Source organism: Hermetia illucens, chromosome 2 (assembly GCF_905115235.1).
Source record: "Hermetia illucens chromosome 2, iHerIll2.2.curated.20191125, whole genome shotgun sequence".
Classification (NCBI taxonomy): domain Eukaryota; kingdom Metazoa; phylum Arthropoda; class Insecta; order Diptera; family Stratiomyidae; genus Hermetia; species Hermetia illucens.
The window spans coordinates 133,068,389-133,087,235 of record NC_051850.1 but is presented as its reverse complement, the minus strand read 5'-3'; the positions used below and the strand labels follow the sequence as shown (position 1 = coordinate 133,087,235).

At 40.2% G+C, this 18,847-nt stretch overlaps 1 protein-coding gene across 1 annotated transcript in view; it reads right to left on the bottom strand.

The window, feature by feature from the left end:
- The window catches only part of LOC119649824 (early growth response protein 1-like), a 161,568-nt gene that overhangs the window by 91,747 nt on the left and 50,974 nt on the right, over positions 1-18,847 (bottom strand). The gene's annotated exons all lie outside the window — the stretch shown is intronic.

Below are 18,847 nucleotides of genomic sequence, written 5' to 3'. Positions count from 1 at the left end.
ACTATAAAAGTAGGACAAATACTTGTCTTTCCGTTGTTTTTGTATAGGGACCCCAGGCTCGTTACTGCCCCCAACTATTTGATTTCAGTGATGGTCACAAGAGATAAAAACGAGTAGATATTATGCCGAAAAAAGAGATTTAGCTTGGAATCAATCGAACCACACTTACAGGGTATCTATTTCTAGCACTCGGCTCAAAACACCCTATGCATAAATGCTGAAAAACGCTCGGTCATTGTGGCCAGCGGCAAGGCGATCGTAAAGATATTATACTTCAACTTAAGTTCTCGTCATCGTCATCGAGACAACAACTCAAAACACTTGTTACTAAAGCCGGCCAATTCTCTCACGGTGTGTTTACATTCCATTTCGGTAGTGGCAAGTCAAACAGCATAGATCCAGTCGGACCCTGCTTTACGACCAAATAAACTCTGTAAAGCTGAAACGGTTGTCAAGACCAAAGTGGCCAGGCCACCACATCCGTTCTTGATAGTCGATCTGCACTCGGAATACATAGCACCAGTTGACGAGCCTGGGCCCTCAGGGGCATAACTTTAACGCAACATATACTGCAAAAAACACCAGGTCCAAGTGAGGAAAGAGACATCAAGTTTAGACATTAACTACTTTATCCGGCCCCGGTAGCCAGGGTATTTGGAAAGTATCTATTCGCGAGAAAAAATCAATCTGATTTTCGACTATGCGCATAGCTTTTGGGCAAGCAGCTGCCCTGCACTCGCGGCATAAATGAACTGTTGAAGAAAATGTTATCGGACTGGATTGTATGCACGATCAAGAAATAGCTCGAGTATCACGTCATTAACACATACGGTACCGAGCGGGTATGTCTATCGAGATTTTCATACTTCCGAAATGAAAAACCGGAACAAAATTTGATAAGAAGTCGCTGCCAGGAAATGCAGGATTTGTTACAATTGACTAGAATAACAAAGCTCAAAGGGGTAATCAATCTTGCAACTCACTTCCAAGAAACAGAACAGATTTTTGTCTATAAATAGCAAAATGCATCTGAGTGCTTCTATGAGTAATCTGATTTTCGGGAAGTATTAAATGATTCATTCAGATTGGCTGTTGGTGTGTTAAAATGCAAAATATATAACGTTCAGATGAAACAAAAGGCCAGAAAAAAAATCTACTCTTACTCAATACACCACCCAGTACTATGGACCCAATGTGAAAATCACTTATAGAGGTTGTGAAGCACAGGTCCATTTCATCTTAGAAGTGATTTAAGATGATTTCGTAGATGAGAAGATTTCAATCAATCAAATTGCGCTAACAATGTTTGAAAGGTAGACACACTACGTTCCAGAATCACAAGAAACAGAAGAGGGCCCAAGCGATCATTCGAAAGCCCAGACCATTCTTCACTTTAAGCTGTTGGGTGTTCCGATGCTTTCGACAGGTGCCTTTCGATTTCCTCAATCCACTTTGAACTCAGGCGAGGCTACAATAAAACATGAAAATAACCGCCGCTGTCCAAGATGCTTTGGTACATATTCGTTTAAGTTGGCGTATGCATCAGATTTGAAATCAATTTCGGTGAGAGGAAGGCTTGCCAGTTTCAATGAAGCAGCTTCAAAGGGATTTGACATTTAGGTTCGGTAGGTAGAGTTTTAAGATGTTTCAAAAACGGGATTGACACCTACTCTGATCTATCACGTTCATGACCGAATATACCTTCATAAAATCGGGAATTTTAATTCACAAGTTTTGAGCAAGCGCTGATAGTTCCCAGGAAGGAGTCCTGCTAGATAAATTGGCTTCCTCGACACCTAGTTCAATTCTGCGCTTTTGTTCCAAATTATCAGCACGGTCACCCCAATTACTGCTATAATGAATTCGTACATGTCCAGAAACCGCTTCAACAAGAAACGTCCATGCAGCGTACAAACATAGCAAATCAATCATCAGGAAAAAACTTAAAGAGATCTCCCCATCAAGCAAAAAACCTTTCTTCAAAGATACTCCTCTCAAGACCGAGCTTCCAAGACAAGATTGGACCTTGTAAAGAGATTGTTCATGTGCGTTTGAATGGTCCGTCATTTTTTGCGTGCACTCAGCAGCCGCAGCCGCAGCCGCACTCATAGACTGTTACTCCCCCACTGGTCAGCTATTTAAGATGATAGCATACCTACGTGACCGCAAAATCCATCTATCCAACTATCCACCCATGTGAGCCGCGTGGGTCCAAAAAAAATTAATATATATTGACCACTATTTCTAATTATGTTATTGTTATTAATTGTTATCTAACGAAATGTTGCTTGCTCAGGGAACCTCTCCCAAAATTGAACGGGCGAGGCAATAGTGTTTCGTGTTTCTGATGAATTCAATTCGATTTAGAAAACTGTTGTACCAACATACATGAAATTAGCCTACAAGGCCACCTTGTACCTGCGCTACGGCTATTTTGTAGATCACAATTATTATTGCGATAGTTAACAGATGGATAGATACAATAATGAGAATAAAGTGGGTGATGTTGAAACTTTTAATAGCCAACCGAAATTATTTCCATTTGTACCTGTCGATAATTGTTTTTGCTTTCGATTCGGTTTGATTTTTTTCTCTCTGTGGGTACACGATCTTCAAGTGAAACACTAGGTTATTCGGTAAGCATGTGTGAAGCTATTACGTACTGCGGTGCCGGAAGTTAAATTCTGCTCGCTGCTATTATTGCTTCCTAATTGGAAGTCAATTATCTCATCGAGGTGATTTGAGAGTGGCGGTCCAAGAAAAAAGTGAGTTACTTTGATAGCATATGGAGAGGTTTGAGACCATTTTCTCAGTCATATGACACACGGAACCTAAGAGAATTTATATGAATACAGAATTTGTGATGGATCTTGTATCTCATATCTATTGAAAAATATAAGATACTCTCGGATATGGTCAACCTAATAATGTTTATGCAATTCTGAGTAAAATGGTCTCGACGCTATGTTCTACCGATAGGTCTCCCCTGAACGATTCAACCTGAAAAAGGTAAAAGAACATGCAACGTATACGTAGATCTCGCTAAGTATACCTAAATTCTGGTCCCGGAAAATCCGGGCTGGAGACCGGCTGGTATTTAATGCGAATCTCCCGTTCCAACGCTAACGCTCATGCAGCTGAGCTAGTCATATGTCCTTCTAAGTGTTTTACATCTCTAGGTAGGAAAAAAAGAATATCAGATTCATTCATCAGCTCAGCATAATTTATCCACCCAAATCAAAAATCACTGGTCATTGGAGATCCTGCTCTAAAACTAATTCCCATTGACGTAGTCATCATTCAAAAAAACTGAATTATTCCCTAATGTTCTGTTCAGTAGACTGTGATTTTCTACCTCCCTTTATATACTTAGCTATGCAGAAATTAGTTCCTTTAGAAACAATAATGGCCATAAGCGCTTCAGCTATCGATTCCGTACGGAAATGAACCAAATTTTTGACAAACTGTCAGTTGACTTTTAAAAATACAGGTTTTGTTCCATAATACGACAATTCAAATTTTGATAGGAAAGTAATGAGGCGTCTATCAAAGCTATATTGCAGATGCATAGTTCGAGCTTTAACTCTTGTATGCAGCCTTTTTGCTCCATACTGTCACCACGTTGTTTCTTAGGTCAGAACAATGGAATTTCGAACAGCGTTAGGCCATTAGGTTATTTGATGAACTCGTGAATCCGCAAGTGTGATCTTGGAGAAGTTAGAACAAGAAAGTCAACTTCGTTTAAGGAGATCCTCAATGATGTTTTCGAAAACTAGTGAAAAAATAGAACGTGTACTAAGGGTTGACAAATTGGAATTGAACAGCTCCACGACGCATCAAATTTCAAGTGAAAATCTGCGTACGAGAAAGAACGTTTCCTAAGTGATATCGGAAAACATCACAATTGGACAAAAGGACAATCGAAAAATCGTGGGATCACAGTTGATAAATCAACGATTTTCAATAGTACCCAGAGACGAGGCGCTAAAAGTGACACACTGAGAGAATTCGTCGACCGCTCGAATAAGCTAACTCAGTTAATTTCTGATTTGCTTACTGGGGGCTAGGGATATTGTTTGCAAAGAATTTTCACCTCTAGACAAAACTGTCATGCCAAGAAACTCGGAAAAAAAGTTTCTTGTCTGCGATCAGACATTGCTGACACGTGGATGTTTTATTATGCCCATGACACTGTAGTTTGAACATAATCAGGAGTGAAAACGTTTCCTTTGAAATGCTCTGCATAAAGAGGCCGAATTATCGTTTGGCTTTTGTCACAGGAATACGTATTTCTCTATAAATGATCTGCACTCAAGACATTGTAAAACCACGTTTTTTACGAAGTATAAGTGGGTGAAACGCTTTTTTGGGCAGCAAATTTTGATGATTTGCCAATCCGTAGTTTGAAGCAAAAATGCCATTTAACCTTTCGCCATGATATCAAATTTTTTTGTCAGGAATATTTTGCGATATTTTCCTGCGATTTCTTCTCTTTATTAAGAATGTGATCTCTTGGCGCTATAGCCAACCCTACTTACTTTCAGGCTACCTTGTAAATTTACGAATTTATAGTCAACTCTGTTCCTACCGACATCCCATACTGAGGTCTACTAGTGAAGACGAATAAGGACTGTACTGACTAGTCGCATACCAACTATTTCCGTATATCGAACACTTCTCCCGCGTTAATGACAGATGTGATAGTAAAGGGCAGATGGCAATGGAAAAATTTTCCCACCCTCCAAAATCGCATACTGCGCCTGATACACAACGATTCCACCTGTCACCATCACAGAAGTCAAACATTCAAACGAACCAGGGTAGGAGTAATGGAATCTGACTTTTGAAAAGCAAGGAAATGGAAATCTACATTTTGACCATCTTTCTTTCTTTATCTCTCAACTGCATTATTGGAAAGGATCGAACACTTTTTGTGTGGCAAGCCAACGTAGGCGTCTGATTTGAAAGAGAAGGGCTGTCCTTAACAAGCCCCTTCACGGCATCCTTGGAATCGCTGTCAACCACAACATTCGTTTACTTATTGGGAAACATTGTAAAGAATGGATTTATGGCGCATGGCATGGTATGTAATAGCCAGAAAGATTTCTTTGATGTATCATATCTATATAATGTGACATTTAGTGGCAGAGGAGGTTATCTTCTTCATCATCATCAACGCCGTAACAGCCGGTATCCGGTCTAGGCGTGCCTTAATACGGAACTCCAGACATCCCGGTTTTGCGCCGAGGTCCATCAATTCGATATCCCTAAAAGCTATCTGGCATCCTGACCTACGCCATCGCTCCATCTTGGGCCGGGTCTGCTTCGTCTTCTCTTTCTTTCACAGATATTGCCCTTATAAACTTTCCGGACTGGATCATCCTCATCCATACGGATTAAGTGACCCGTCCACCGTAACCTATTGAGCCGGATTTTATCCACAAGCTGATGGTCATGGTATCGCTCATAGATTTCGTCGTTATGTAGGCTACGGAATCGTCCATCCTCATGTAGAGGGCGAAAAATGCTTTGGAGGATTCTTCTCTCGAACGCGGGTAAAAGTTCACAATTTTTCTTGCTAAGAACCCAAGTCTCCGAGGAATACATGAGGACTGGCAAGATCATTGTCTTGTACAGCAAGAGCTTTGATCCTATGGTGAGACATTTCGAGCGGAATAGTTTTTATAAGCTGAAATAGGCTCTATTGGCTGACAAAAACCGTGCGCGGATTTCATCATCGTAGTTGTTATCGATTGTGATTTTCGACCCTAGATAGAGAAATTATCAACGGTGTCAAAGTTGTAGTTTCCTCTCTTTATCTTTCCCGTTTGACCAGTGCGGTTTGATGTTGTTGGTTGGTTGGTTTTCGGTGCTGATGTTACCACCATATACTTTTTCTTGCCTTCATTGATGTGCAGCCTAAGGATCCCGCGCCGATAACCGCCTGCTCGGGTTGTTCTTCCCATGATGTCGATATCGTCAGCATAGGTCATTAGTTGTGTGGACTTAAAGAGGATCGTACCTCTTGCATTTACCTCAGCATCACGGATTACGCATGATAGGGCATCCCCTTGTCGTAGACCGTTGTTGATGTAGAACGGTCTTGAGAATGATCCTGCTGCTTTTATCTGGCCTCGCACATTAGTCAGGGTCAGCCTAGTCAATTTTATCAATTTCTTCAGGATACCGAATTCTCTCATGGCCATGTAAAGTTTTACCCCGGCTATGCTATCATAGGCGGCTTTAAAGTCGATGAACAGGTGCAACTGGTGTCCATATTATCTTCACTTGATTAAATTAGTCTGCCTCGACCGAAAGAGCAAGGTTCAAAATATAACCCGTTCATTTTTAGCCCTTTCTCAAGCGAAATGCCCAACGTAAATACTCTACGCAGAGGAATGCGGAGCATCTCTCTTAGAACCAAATTGGTTTCGCGCGTATTTGGAAAGATAGCCAGTGAGTCAACGGAACTACCGATGGCTAGACGTACAAAGCAATGACTTTAAAAGCGCTCATGTACACCAGAGCCATGCTTGCGACTCAGACGATCGAAATCCGTCAGCAAAAGGAAGAGTGCCTTAACAAACAAAGAGGTGTTTTTAGAGCACGGAAATTAACCTGATTCCGTTCTCTCTGCTAGGCTCCCGCCATTGCTCACAGAACAGTCGATTTCCCATGGCAAAATTCAAATTTGGCATGGACGATGGGATACTATGTAAGAACTCTAAAACTCATGCCAAAGATTAAATTTCGATATTGCCCACCTTGGGAAGCATCATTGCTTCTGCCATTTTATTCTCCTAAATAAGTGGTATAATGTCGGCAACATATTTAATACTTTGGAGGGTTCATTATTCATTGATTGTAGCTTTAAGAAATAGGAACGCGTGTTGAACTATAATAACTTGCCAGAATAGCCAACAATCGGAGGTGCTACTTAGCTTTGAAAATAATTCCTGAAACTTCCCTTCCGGAAAAAAATAATCCTTACAGAGCACTATCACGTACTACAGGGCTTTTTGCCCTTAAAGGAGCACAGGGCCTTCACACAGTTTCTGCTTCCTTTTCGTTCTTTTTTTTATTACTACTTCATTTCATAAGGATCTGCTTCAATTTCGTTATCATTATACTTAATTTCGAAAACATGCAAGAACAAAACAAACAAAACATCCAAATCAGGATTCGAACCCAGGACAGGATATTATACAATCTAATATTTACATGTAACCCACACTTGAAACTTAAGAAAATTGTCGAAGAATGAATTTTTGCATTTTACGGTTAAATAGCTTACTCTCGCGATAGCGAAAACGTAAATCCATGGATGTCTTACCTGCAATAGAAAGGGAAAAAAATGTTAATAATGTGTGAAAGAATATGACAGCAAAAAACTAGGTTTGAATGATTTTCACTAAAAAATATAAGTCGGCAAACCAGAAGCTGGACGCCGCTCGACCAGATTTTGTGTATTCCTTACAGAAAAACATTTGAATGGACATTGGATCCATTAGTACCTAGTGCATATATATTATATGCATACATTATATCAGAATATTCATTTTCGCGTGCCACTGTCATTCGAAGTCTTAGAATTGGCACTGGCGACAACTTTGATCAATTATAACTTTGCTAGTAATAGTGCGATTTACACCAAACTTTGTATGATCATGTTTCATTCTAGGAAGGATTTAAAGGGGTTTTGAAGCCAATTATTAAAAAATCCTGCTACTATTATTAAATTTATTCAAACAGATAACAATATGGAGGGTAGTTCAGAGCCTAGGCACCGTAGCAGCTTCGTGATTTTTCAAATTTTTCGTTGAGAATAGATCCGTGAAAAAAATGACCATTTTGTAGTCCGGCCCTCACCTGTTTATGCGTTAAATGACACAAATGCTTCATTTCATACTACACATGACCATATTCGGTGATAAACACACTCCCCCTTTGCATGTATGGAGACCCTCTTTCTAGAAAAATTGGTGTCGGTCGATATAACCGTTTTTGAGAAAAATGCGTGTAATACGCAGACAGACACTAAACCGATTTTAATAATATGGTGTAAAACAAAACCTTAAATTGAAGAATTTGTGTCTGGAACTACCGAATGCCATATTGGCAGTCACCAACGCTGCTTTATTCTATGATATTCTTTAATACTTTTTAGAGGAATTGGTAACAACCAGGAAGAAAAGATTACACAACAGTAACGTTAGTGTTGCGACCATTTAGCTCCGGAAATATAGGATATCACGGAGAGGACAAAAATTGATTTCGTAGTGTTATGTTTATTTTCTTCTTCTTTTTAAAAATCCAAGACTAAGGATCTATAAACAAACTAAAGATCATATAAACATATGTATATACACAAGGAAATACTAGCAACACCTTAAGCGTGGATGACGTGGAAATTCACGCAAATCCTGTTGCTATCTTGAAATCTACACGACTTAAAAAGGATACGGAGGTGACCTTCACTTCAGTCCGCTAGAGAGAGTGGGAGATTAGACCTGCAACCACTTTCAATCACGCTTGGCCCAGGGCATGTTGCTTCACCTGATGAGTCGTTTCTGCCCTTAAGAAACTATCAGTCAATCTTTTTAACAAGCTGGGATGTGTAGCTCGAAAAAAGTGAGGTCCGTAGACAAACATAAGCCAAAAAAAGTTTCTCCCCAATTGGTTTGGTGCGTCATCAAGCGGATGCGGGCTCAGGACTCCCTCAGTTCTCAGTATAAATTCGCCCCCACTACGGAAATCAATCCTACTAGACTTTTACTTGACAATATTTAGAACCTAAAGAAATACAAGGAAACGATGAATGAAATTTTGATTTCCATACTACCTGTTTTACATTGATACTGAAACAGTAGATACTTTGGCTAGGAGTATTCTATGCAGTAGGGATTCCCACAGAAACTAGTACCTGGTATCAGGAAGTTAAAACGGTGTCGAATTTCATATTCTGTATCGAAACTCCAAAGCAATTCAAAATTTAAAGTAGAGATTGTTACAGCTATCATGCTATTGACATTATTATTACTTTACTAAAGAGCATAGAGGTAAAAACTTATTTGGTGAAGTGACCCTAAGTCCTCATCTACTTGATGGCAGACCGCGTAAGTTTCGAGGAGCAACTGACTCCTATATACACAAAACCAGCAATTTTTTTATAAAAGAAGTTGGTGTTTACTCAAAAAGGGTGATGCACCAAAATATACCAGTCAATTGTTCTTGGAAATTAATGCGGCCCGCCATCAAGAAAGTGGGGAATTCGGGATCACTAGAGACCTCCAATAAAAAGGGCATTTTGTCTAGGCTTAAATTAGCCGACGGTGTGCCACTCAATATAATTCATACCCAGGTCAAATTTTTTAGTTAATATACGAATAACTGAAGCCAGCAGCACCAGTAGCCGGTTTAAAATAGTGCGAAGTTATTGATTGAATGAATGGCGCTTTATTTGAATGCCTCTTTGTCAATAGATACAGGGAACTACTGCCTTTCAGCTCATGTCTATAGCGTATTTTTATTCAATCCCAATGAAAAAAGTTAAAGTTCACCAACACTTCCACTAAATTCCTACAAGCAAATTTTCATTGAAAGTTCCGATTTCAACGATCAACATAATTTCATAATCGCTACAATTTAACAAATCAATTAACAGAAAACTTGGCGCAATTTAAGTTTTTCAACCTTATCTCCGTCGTCCGCATACACCCATTGCCCGGACCCATAGACCACAATTACACATCACTTTCCCACAATGAATGAACAGTCTATTCCCAGTGACGGTAAGTACCTGCCGGGCAGAATCACCAACAAAGAAGAACGCACCAGCAAAAGAACTGAATTAAAGACGCTCGAACCCCACTCGTAGCTAACGAAAGAAAAAAATTCTGAAAAACCAAAATTACCTTCTCACATTGATCAATGAGGCGAAGGAATCTGACGAAGCGCCAAACATCTCAGCACCTCACACCGGCACTATCTTAAACGTACCACCGAAAATTTCTCCCACGCTCCTCAATAAGTTTCATTCAGAAAAAATGGCCAACATCTTAACACTTCTTCAGCCTCTACGTAACGTGTGATGCCATCATATTCGCATTGAACCAAGATTAGAGGAGGAGGAGGCCATTTAGGGAGTTCAGTGACTGTGACTAAGACCTAACTCGAGACCCACAATCGTGCACATCTCACCGGAAATCTTTTTTCATTTCGGAATCGGATTTGGATGTAGCCGAAAAACTACACAAATCCCTGCTGCATGTTAACTGTTAATCGTTAAACCATTTACCAATTTCATCGCATTAAGACAAAACCAATTAATTTCACGTTACGTTTTACTCGTTGGGGAGCTAAAAGTCGGACAGGAGGATGTTTCCCTCCTGATGGACTATAGGGGCCTAATGGTGTGGAAGAGTAGGTAGGTGCTTTGTGATAATACCGCGGATGAGCTTAAGAGGTGGCGAGAGTGTCAGAAATCCCCCCGTCGACAATGGCCAATTCTTAGAAAATTATTGTTAGTTTTAGAAAATGGTCCAGCTAAGTAGACCTCGGAATATTGTCGAAAAAAGAGGAAGACGAAACAGGAAATAAAATCGATTATTGCATTCAGGCACTTACTATCTTATTGCCGAGGGATGTAGCGTGTGGATACCTACAGAAAGTCGCAGAAATAATTGGATGTATCTTTTGGAGGCACAACGATTTATGATTTTGGGTTCCTGGTATCCTCAAATTCTAGCTCGTATAATTTAGTAACGATAGGTTCCGGTACCCATTGTTACATGCCCTATTTGTCCCGAAATTTAAGCGTGTAAGAACATATCTGATGCTCGCTGTAAATAGATGATTGCCAAGGCTCCAACATGAACTGCGAAAATCGAAGAAAATGATGCGTAACCAAAACTGACAATCCATGAAAAACCTTTACTCGGATAAGACAAAAGCTTCACCGAAAATAAGTAAAACTACACGACGGAGACACCCCGGGACCGCGAGCTCCACACGGAGGTTTATTACAAGATGTACATCCAGCATAAATGCATTGAGGGAAAAAGTTGCGGGAGGGCGGATGGACGGCCGGGAAAAAGTGAAATTCCCAACGAAATTCAACAAAAGGCAATAAAAAGATTCACCGCCATGTAAGCGGTCGAGAGAAAAAAAAACCGAGACAAGTCTATGTGGAGATTGTGGCATAGATGCACCGGCAACAGCATCCCGCATCTTGAATCTTGCGATGCAGTCGCGCTGCATCTTAAGGAATCATCGCATTGCTGCAGCGGCCCCTTTTTTTGCCAAACGACTGAGCGAAGCCTTTGTTGGCTTTTTTTCCTTCTGTTGCAAGGCAAGATTGCCAACCAGTTGCGAAATGCATAGGAAAGTTTTTTGGGTTGATTTGGCTATCGCCTTCTGGTAGACGTCTGTCAGAACTGGTTTAACAAATTTTTCTCTTCCTCGTATCTAAGATGTGTACTTCTCCAGTGGTATGACACTTTGCCTGGACTATCGAGATTATGCTGGTTGATAGTGTTGCGATGCTGACGAGTTTGATTCCACGTTGTAAAAGATGAATTTTGAATGAGTGCGCAGTTGGTTGTCTGATTTGCCTGATAGGAAATTACAGGCCACAACTGTCTATGTTATTATGCAGATTCATGACTTAAACGTAAGGAAACACCATCTTGACGTTAAACAACTTTTTTCATGGACAACCTACTTCCTTACGCAAAGCTGGCAATCCCATTTATCAGCCACTACCCCAACCAGGAATGCTCCAACGCCCCATCGTTTGGATGTGCTGCCAGTACCAGTGAGCTACTTCTTCACTTCTTGATCATACCATTGGAATTCCTCGGTGCCAATTCCTCAGACTGACATGAACGAAAATATGTTGCGATTCTCCAGCAGCGCGAAAAAGTGAGATTTAATTCTTTTCTTCTTCGCTCAACTTGAGGATAAAATGACGATGACGATGATAACGACGAGTATGAACGAGGATGAGATACTTTTGTGCGGATGAATGGCGTTGATGCACATTTTAAGGGCGAAAAAACGTGAAGGAATTAAGAACGCATTAAAACGATAGAAATGGGAATTGAAAGAGAGTTTTTGTGGATGCAGACAGCATGTTTTCGAGCGTTGATTTCCATATTAAAGTGGTCGATTCGATTTGGTTCGTGTGGAAGGACTACTTTCGAGGAGTTTTCGCTTGCTCGGAAAAGTCTACCACGTCTAATGATTGAGCCCCCAAATGTAAATCGCCAGAGGCTCAATAAATCATACTATCTTGTTCAGATATTCTAAAAGCGCATACATCAGCTTCATAGCGCTTAGGTATCGTTTGATGATGTGACGATGTTGAAATATAAGACTCGCCATAAGACACCAAATACGGCAGTTAAACTATTGCTTATACATATTTCTCAATAAATCACTTTTTATTCGAATTTGCCGTATCGCTGCCGTTGCTGCTGCTGCAGATACAATTGCAAGCGCTGCCCAGATAGCTAGCTGGGGGCCATACTCAAGTAGGTGACTCGCCAGATCGCATACGTCTCACTCACGCCGCGCATACACATTGTCAATTGTCATCATCACAGCGCGAGGCTGAAGATCATCACTACCATTGTTGATGGTGATCTTCAGTAGCATCAAATGGTGCTTGCGAGTCTCTCAAATGTTACACCGCGCTAAGTAACTGTTGCACCAGTACTTCATTTGCCTCATTGATCGTTATTGTTGTTGCCGGTGCACTGCAGTTGCCCATGCAGTGCAGCAAGTGCACATTACCCAGACGACAACGATCATCAGCATCATATTGCTCTCCGCCGTGCGATGCAATGATCTTGGGGCGATAGACGAGCGATCGTTACGAGCTTCAACTATCGTCATTATCATCATCATCAGCATCACAGATCCCGGGCGATGCACCATCGCGTCGTATCTGCTTCAATGTAGGCAAACTATTTGTCATTCAGTGCACTTTAGTTGCACTTTTAGGTTCAGGAAACAAATTATGTACAAGAGCATTTGCCCGTCCGCCTCGTTTCATTTCGCGGGTGATCTTTTCCCGATCATATTGTGGTTGTGATCATCGCGAATGATATTATCTAATAACAACAGCATCTTGTTGTTATTATTATCGCTTAGATTACAACAATCACATGGCGTTTGTTTTTTAGTAGGTGAGAGGAAAAATGGTTATTACAACAATGGCTCCATGATGATGCTCGAAATTGCGATTTGCTTGTACTCTTGCAGTCAGTATTTGGGCCAGTCTTTAATCATACATCGGAAAGGCGTCTGTGTTAACAATTACCAGCTATGAAATGGAATTATTGAAATGAAAGTATGAATAAATGATTCAATTATGGGCGGCCTACAAACTCGACCGAAGAAAAAAGAATGGTGTAATGACTTGATTTGTTGGTTGTTCGGATTTCAGAAATTTAAGATTGATTAATTCTCTATGGGATTAATAGATGAGTTGGATTTCGCCGACAGTTGTAAGTAGAACGGTAGTGTACAAATTATTGAATAATTATTGCGGCAATCGAGGAAAATTCATGTAATTGTTTTTTGGTTTACCTAGTTAGGGGTTGGAGGCAGTGGTTTGCATCTGTAATATATGTTTGGAGTTACTAATAACGAATCAAGTTCGTGAGTAGTAAGTATAATTTGAATTTTAGTTACGGCATACATTTGAGTTGTCTGTTGTGCCATCTTTCAATTTTTGAGACCCCATTTCAAGCCTTCACTTCATTGTTTACACCTTTCAACAATTTCGTTTTTAAAATTTGATGCGTGGTTCTAGCATCCGTGCTTGTGGGTTTTTTTCGAAGTCAATTAACATTACTACCCTTATCGGAGGCGCCACAATACTAGTCTCCGACAAGTCCCTCAATACACTACTTTTACTACCCACTAATGCCATCAAATCCCTCGATGTAACAATCGCTTTAAGGGGGGGATAACGTTTTTAAACTTTTTTGCATCTTACTTCTGATTTTCAGATTTTTCGAATGGAGAATCCTTCAAGAAGATTGTGTGAGATGAATCGGAGGAAAACTAAGGATGATATAACGGTTTAAGGGGGTCATCCCGTGTGAAGGCCGTTTTTTTTGGCTTTTTTTAGAAATTTATTCGTGAAGAACTGGATGAAAATACAAATATGAATTTTTCACGATATATTTACTAATATCTTGACCATGCGTAATAATTTTCAGCCCGATAGCATAGCTCATTATTGAAATACAGAGCAATTTATACACCCATCTTAAAAAAAGGCGTTTTTCTGCTCACGCTAGAGGGCGCTGCGATCATCTTAGAGAAAAAAGTAAACAGGATTTTAACGCACAGACTTAACTACAGTCCGCAAACTAGGATTATTAAAAAATATTAAAAGCTAAATTTTTGGAGCCGTGTGCAACTTTTTTTTGCGAATTTTGGTGTTTTTCACGGCTTCTTCAATGAATAAAAAAGAACTACTGAACGAATTGCAATTATCCTAGTTTGCGGACCGTAGCAATATGGTCTGAATAAGTCGTGAAAATTTCAAAGAATTTCGTTGGATAGATTTAGGGCTATGGTGGCAGCTGATTTTCAGCATGCAGTCTCCAGAAAAACGCATTTAAAAAGTAGAATGTGATTTTTAACCATAAAATTTTAACTGATCATTAATTTGCTATACCTAGCCCATAAACTTTAGGTTTCACACATGTACAGCCTTGACTTCAATTCTTGTCCTTTTAGCGAAGTCATTCGAACGTCATTCGGACCGATAAATAGGCGATTTATTACGGCAATCGACATCAATCTGGCATGTGACTTATTACGTGTTTAACACAATAATTGCCGAATGACTCGAAATATCAAAAAATCACTTTGCCCATATACTCTACACTATATCTAGATACAATCGATGCCCAAAAAAAATTTTGATTTCACGGATCCGACACATGGGATGACCCACTTAAGCAACTACCGTCTCATACATGACAGCACGAAATCGTGGTTCGATTGGCAGAAAACTGCAGCTGCTAATGCATTGGATCCGTTCAAACACACGTATAGTGCTTTTCCCAAGGATGTTTTGGATGCCATCAAGCCTATCTATAAAGATCTGAGCAGAGATTCTCTCCTAGAGCGATGTATCGGAGGTTTTACGCAGAACAACAATAAGAGTTCGAAACGAACTTATTTGGAAAATCTCACCAAAAAGAAATTGAGTGGAACCTATGCCATCGTTGAGATTACAGGTTATGTGGCATCCTGTGTTTTCAATTATGGTTCTTTGCTTTACTAACCTTCATGCAAGGCGTGAGAATCAGTAGTGGACCAAACACCCATGAATGGGCATAATAAGCCAGGCGGGGCCGGGAGCTGAAAAACAGACTAGAGAAGGCAGGATTCATCGTAGGAAGGAGCAAGAAGGTGCTTTAGACATCATAGATGATAGCTACATCTTTCATGGACCTAGCGTCGATAATTCAATGTGAGCTACGCCAATAACTATGAATGCTTTATTCCAAATTTTTTTAGTCCTCAAAATTTCAAAACGTTTTTCCCACAACTCACGTTTTAAAAGTCGGTGCTCCCCATAAGAATTACTTTTTAAATTTTGAACACTATTTCTGTACATTATTTACGAGGTAACACTAGAGAGCTTTTCAAATTTGTTAATATTTTTTATTTTACAATAATAAATTAGACGTTTTTTCTTCCGCAAAAACCGCCTTTTCACATGAAAGTACTCCCAAAAAGTGAAAAAATTGAAATTTCAGATGATCCAGCACCGAGGAGGATCGCAGTTCTACTTTTTTCGGAGGCTCGGAAGCGCCTCCTAATTGCGCTCATTGCTTTATTTTTTAATCTTTCTTCAAGAAAATTTTACACAATATTCTTCCGAGGTCATAGCTTAAAATAACATGGGCACTAAGAAATAGATTTTACATGTGTCATTAAAAAAAATCACGAAATTTCGCTCAAATCACCGTTAGATTTTGATTTCCTCAAAACCGCATGGACACTGAAGAATTTTATGAAGATGTGACGAACTTTTACGAAGATGCAGCCTCGAATAACCGAAACCTCATCTTACTTCCTGACCCAAAGCACACCTCCTACAAAAAAACCCTATGGCTGAAATTACCTAAAAACATGCCAGAAGAATATCCCTCGGTTATTGGATCTATATGTTATAATATTTGAAAAAGGCTTTAGCAGACATTGAGATTGAATTATAGTTGGGGAAAATCAGTACCCCAAAAATCATTGTTCACTGAACGTCTACCTCCCCATAAGCTGAAATAATGCAGGATAAATCATATTATTCCGTAAAAATTTTCTCAACCTCCACGAAAACCTCAAACAGGCTATCAAATCAATCATTGATTAGTACCACTATAGAAACAATTCTATCCGAAACTTCCAAGTCACCCAAATTCTTTGAAGTTTTTCAGCCTTTGTCCCATTCAGAAGTGGGGTCGGCTCGTCGTGATCAGTTTCGCTATTTTGCTGGGGCAAAGGCCTAGCTGAATGGAGTTACGCCATCCAGCGTATCAAACCATCGTTGTTTGGGCCGGCCATTAGGTGGTTTCTCATTGACCTCGATGTTCAGACAATCTTTACTAGTGAGTTGAACAGCCACTTCTTATCCATAATATCGATATCATATTATTAATTTATAGCAGGACCAACCATAGCTTGTCCCTATAGTATAGGAAAAACTTTCGACAATGTATGACGCTACGGCCTTCTCAGCTAACTGCAACACAGCCTTGACTGTCACTCGCTCCCTAGATATTCGGCAATCCCAAATTAAAACTCAGCAACAGTTGATTTCGCCATATTAATTCCTATCGGAACCCTGAAAAGCTCTGTCTCTTATACAACCTTCTTTTTGTAATTTATAACGGATATTTCCGAACCCGCTTACAACCAGAACTCAATCAAAATCCTTTAATACACCAACGACTTCATCGTCTACATCGATATTAAATTGTCTGCGGTCAGTCATCTGAATTTAGATTTGGAAGAATCTTATTGGTACTACACAAAGTGGTAACTAGCCCTCAATTTAGACAGTCACATCGCAACCCTTTGAAGGCTTAATTACATCTACCGAGTAATTTCGATGAGTATTCGGCCCAGTTACTTCGATGGGGCGAGTAGATGATTCCATTTGTGCCGGGTAAGGACGAAGCAGTCGTGTCGAGTGTTCCGCGTTGTGAAAGGCACTGCGAAGTAAGAGGAATATTATTGTAATATGCTCATACCTGCATTATTGGAGAAAATTGAACAGGATATTGTCAGTGGAGGAAAGATCACGACAATTGAGAAGAGACACGAAGAAAGAAGCTGCAACTGTTTTGAATGAATTTGAAACCGAAGAAAAAAAGCGCGAATGATAGGCGCACTCTCCCGTCATTTTACTTGGTTGATTACACTAGCCGAGTGGATATCAAGTGCGCGGATAAGTAGTGGAGGATCCCAACTCCGCCGAGAAAATAGAACATGGTTCTATTCACTGACTCGCTCAAAATCACTGGCCCCTTACTAGGCACAGTACTGTCTGGGCTGATTACTCGGCCGAATGGGCTGTGTTGGCCGAGCACTTGGTATGTGTAATTAGGGTTTAATCATGTTTTATGGAGAAAAAAATCATCGACAAGAACCGATTCCCGCAACTCTTCGTCCCCTACACCAGTGATAACCGTCTATTCGACAGGGCTCTAGCTTCCCTGGCCTCTAGACAGCTGGGCATTCTCATATCTAATTTGTCTCTCCATCCACACACAATGACCCACGCGTCGCTCCTCATCTTAAATCATTCTCTTCCATCCGCCTTCTGTCTGCCGCCTCTCTCATACACTCAAAATTATTCGAAAGGCCGGAGTTTTTTTTCAGATCCTTCAGAGATGTGAAGTACCTGGACGTCCTCTGCTATAAAATTCAATTATAATAGTTTAAACCCCATACGTACCACCCTAGATTGAAGGTTAGGCTGAGTATGTTTGAAATGTGATGTCCACTATTTATTAATGAAATGTTGTTCTGCGAAAAATGAATGGCTACCACCATTACGACCCGAGTGTTCAAGGGCTGTTGTTTAGAACCGGGTTCATCTTAGTTCACCATGCGAGGCAATTCGGGTGAGATTTTTGACAATTCGTTCTAGAAAAAAATCACGATCTTTACGCCATTCTCTTTCGTTTCCGCGACAAGATTGGGCTGAATATCGCAAAGTTGCATTAATCACGATTAGATCCTTGTGGGATGCAGACCGCCGTCTCCGCTGCCGAATGGGTGAAAGGCTAAAAACGTAAATCCTCGTAAGATAAAAAGAAAGATGCCTGAACAGAGCCGAACTACTCAGAGAACACAGAAGATGTGACCGGTTTTAGAGAAACCTGCATAGTAAATTGCATTATGGTATCTCTTCTGGTGTTATCTATTATTCAGATTCCCGTATCTGATCCTGCACATTTCCATGCAGGAATAAAATCAAAAAAATTCGAGAATTCGAATTGTAACTTTTCTGTTGCGTCTCCTGTGCTAAAACTCGAGCCATTCAGTCGGCGCAAAAGACTATAAACCATGGTATCCCTGATTGCTCCAAATGTCCTCGTGTAAAACAAATTGATTATTATTAATCGCCTTCGTTTCAAGGCAATCCTATTGTATGAAACAGGTAGCGTTACTGCCTTCTGACTGACGAGAAGAACTAACTGCAATTTTAAAAACACCTCATCAGACGCTCAACCTATTATACTGACATAGGAGTAACGTAACTGCGAACATAGTCAGATACAGGTTACATTCTTTTAAGCAATTGTCAACG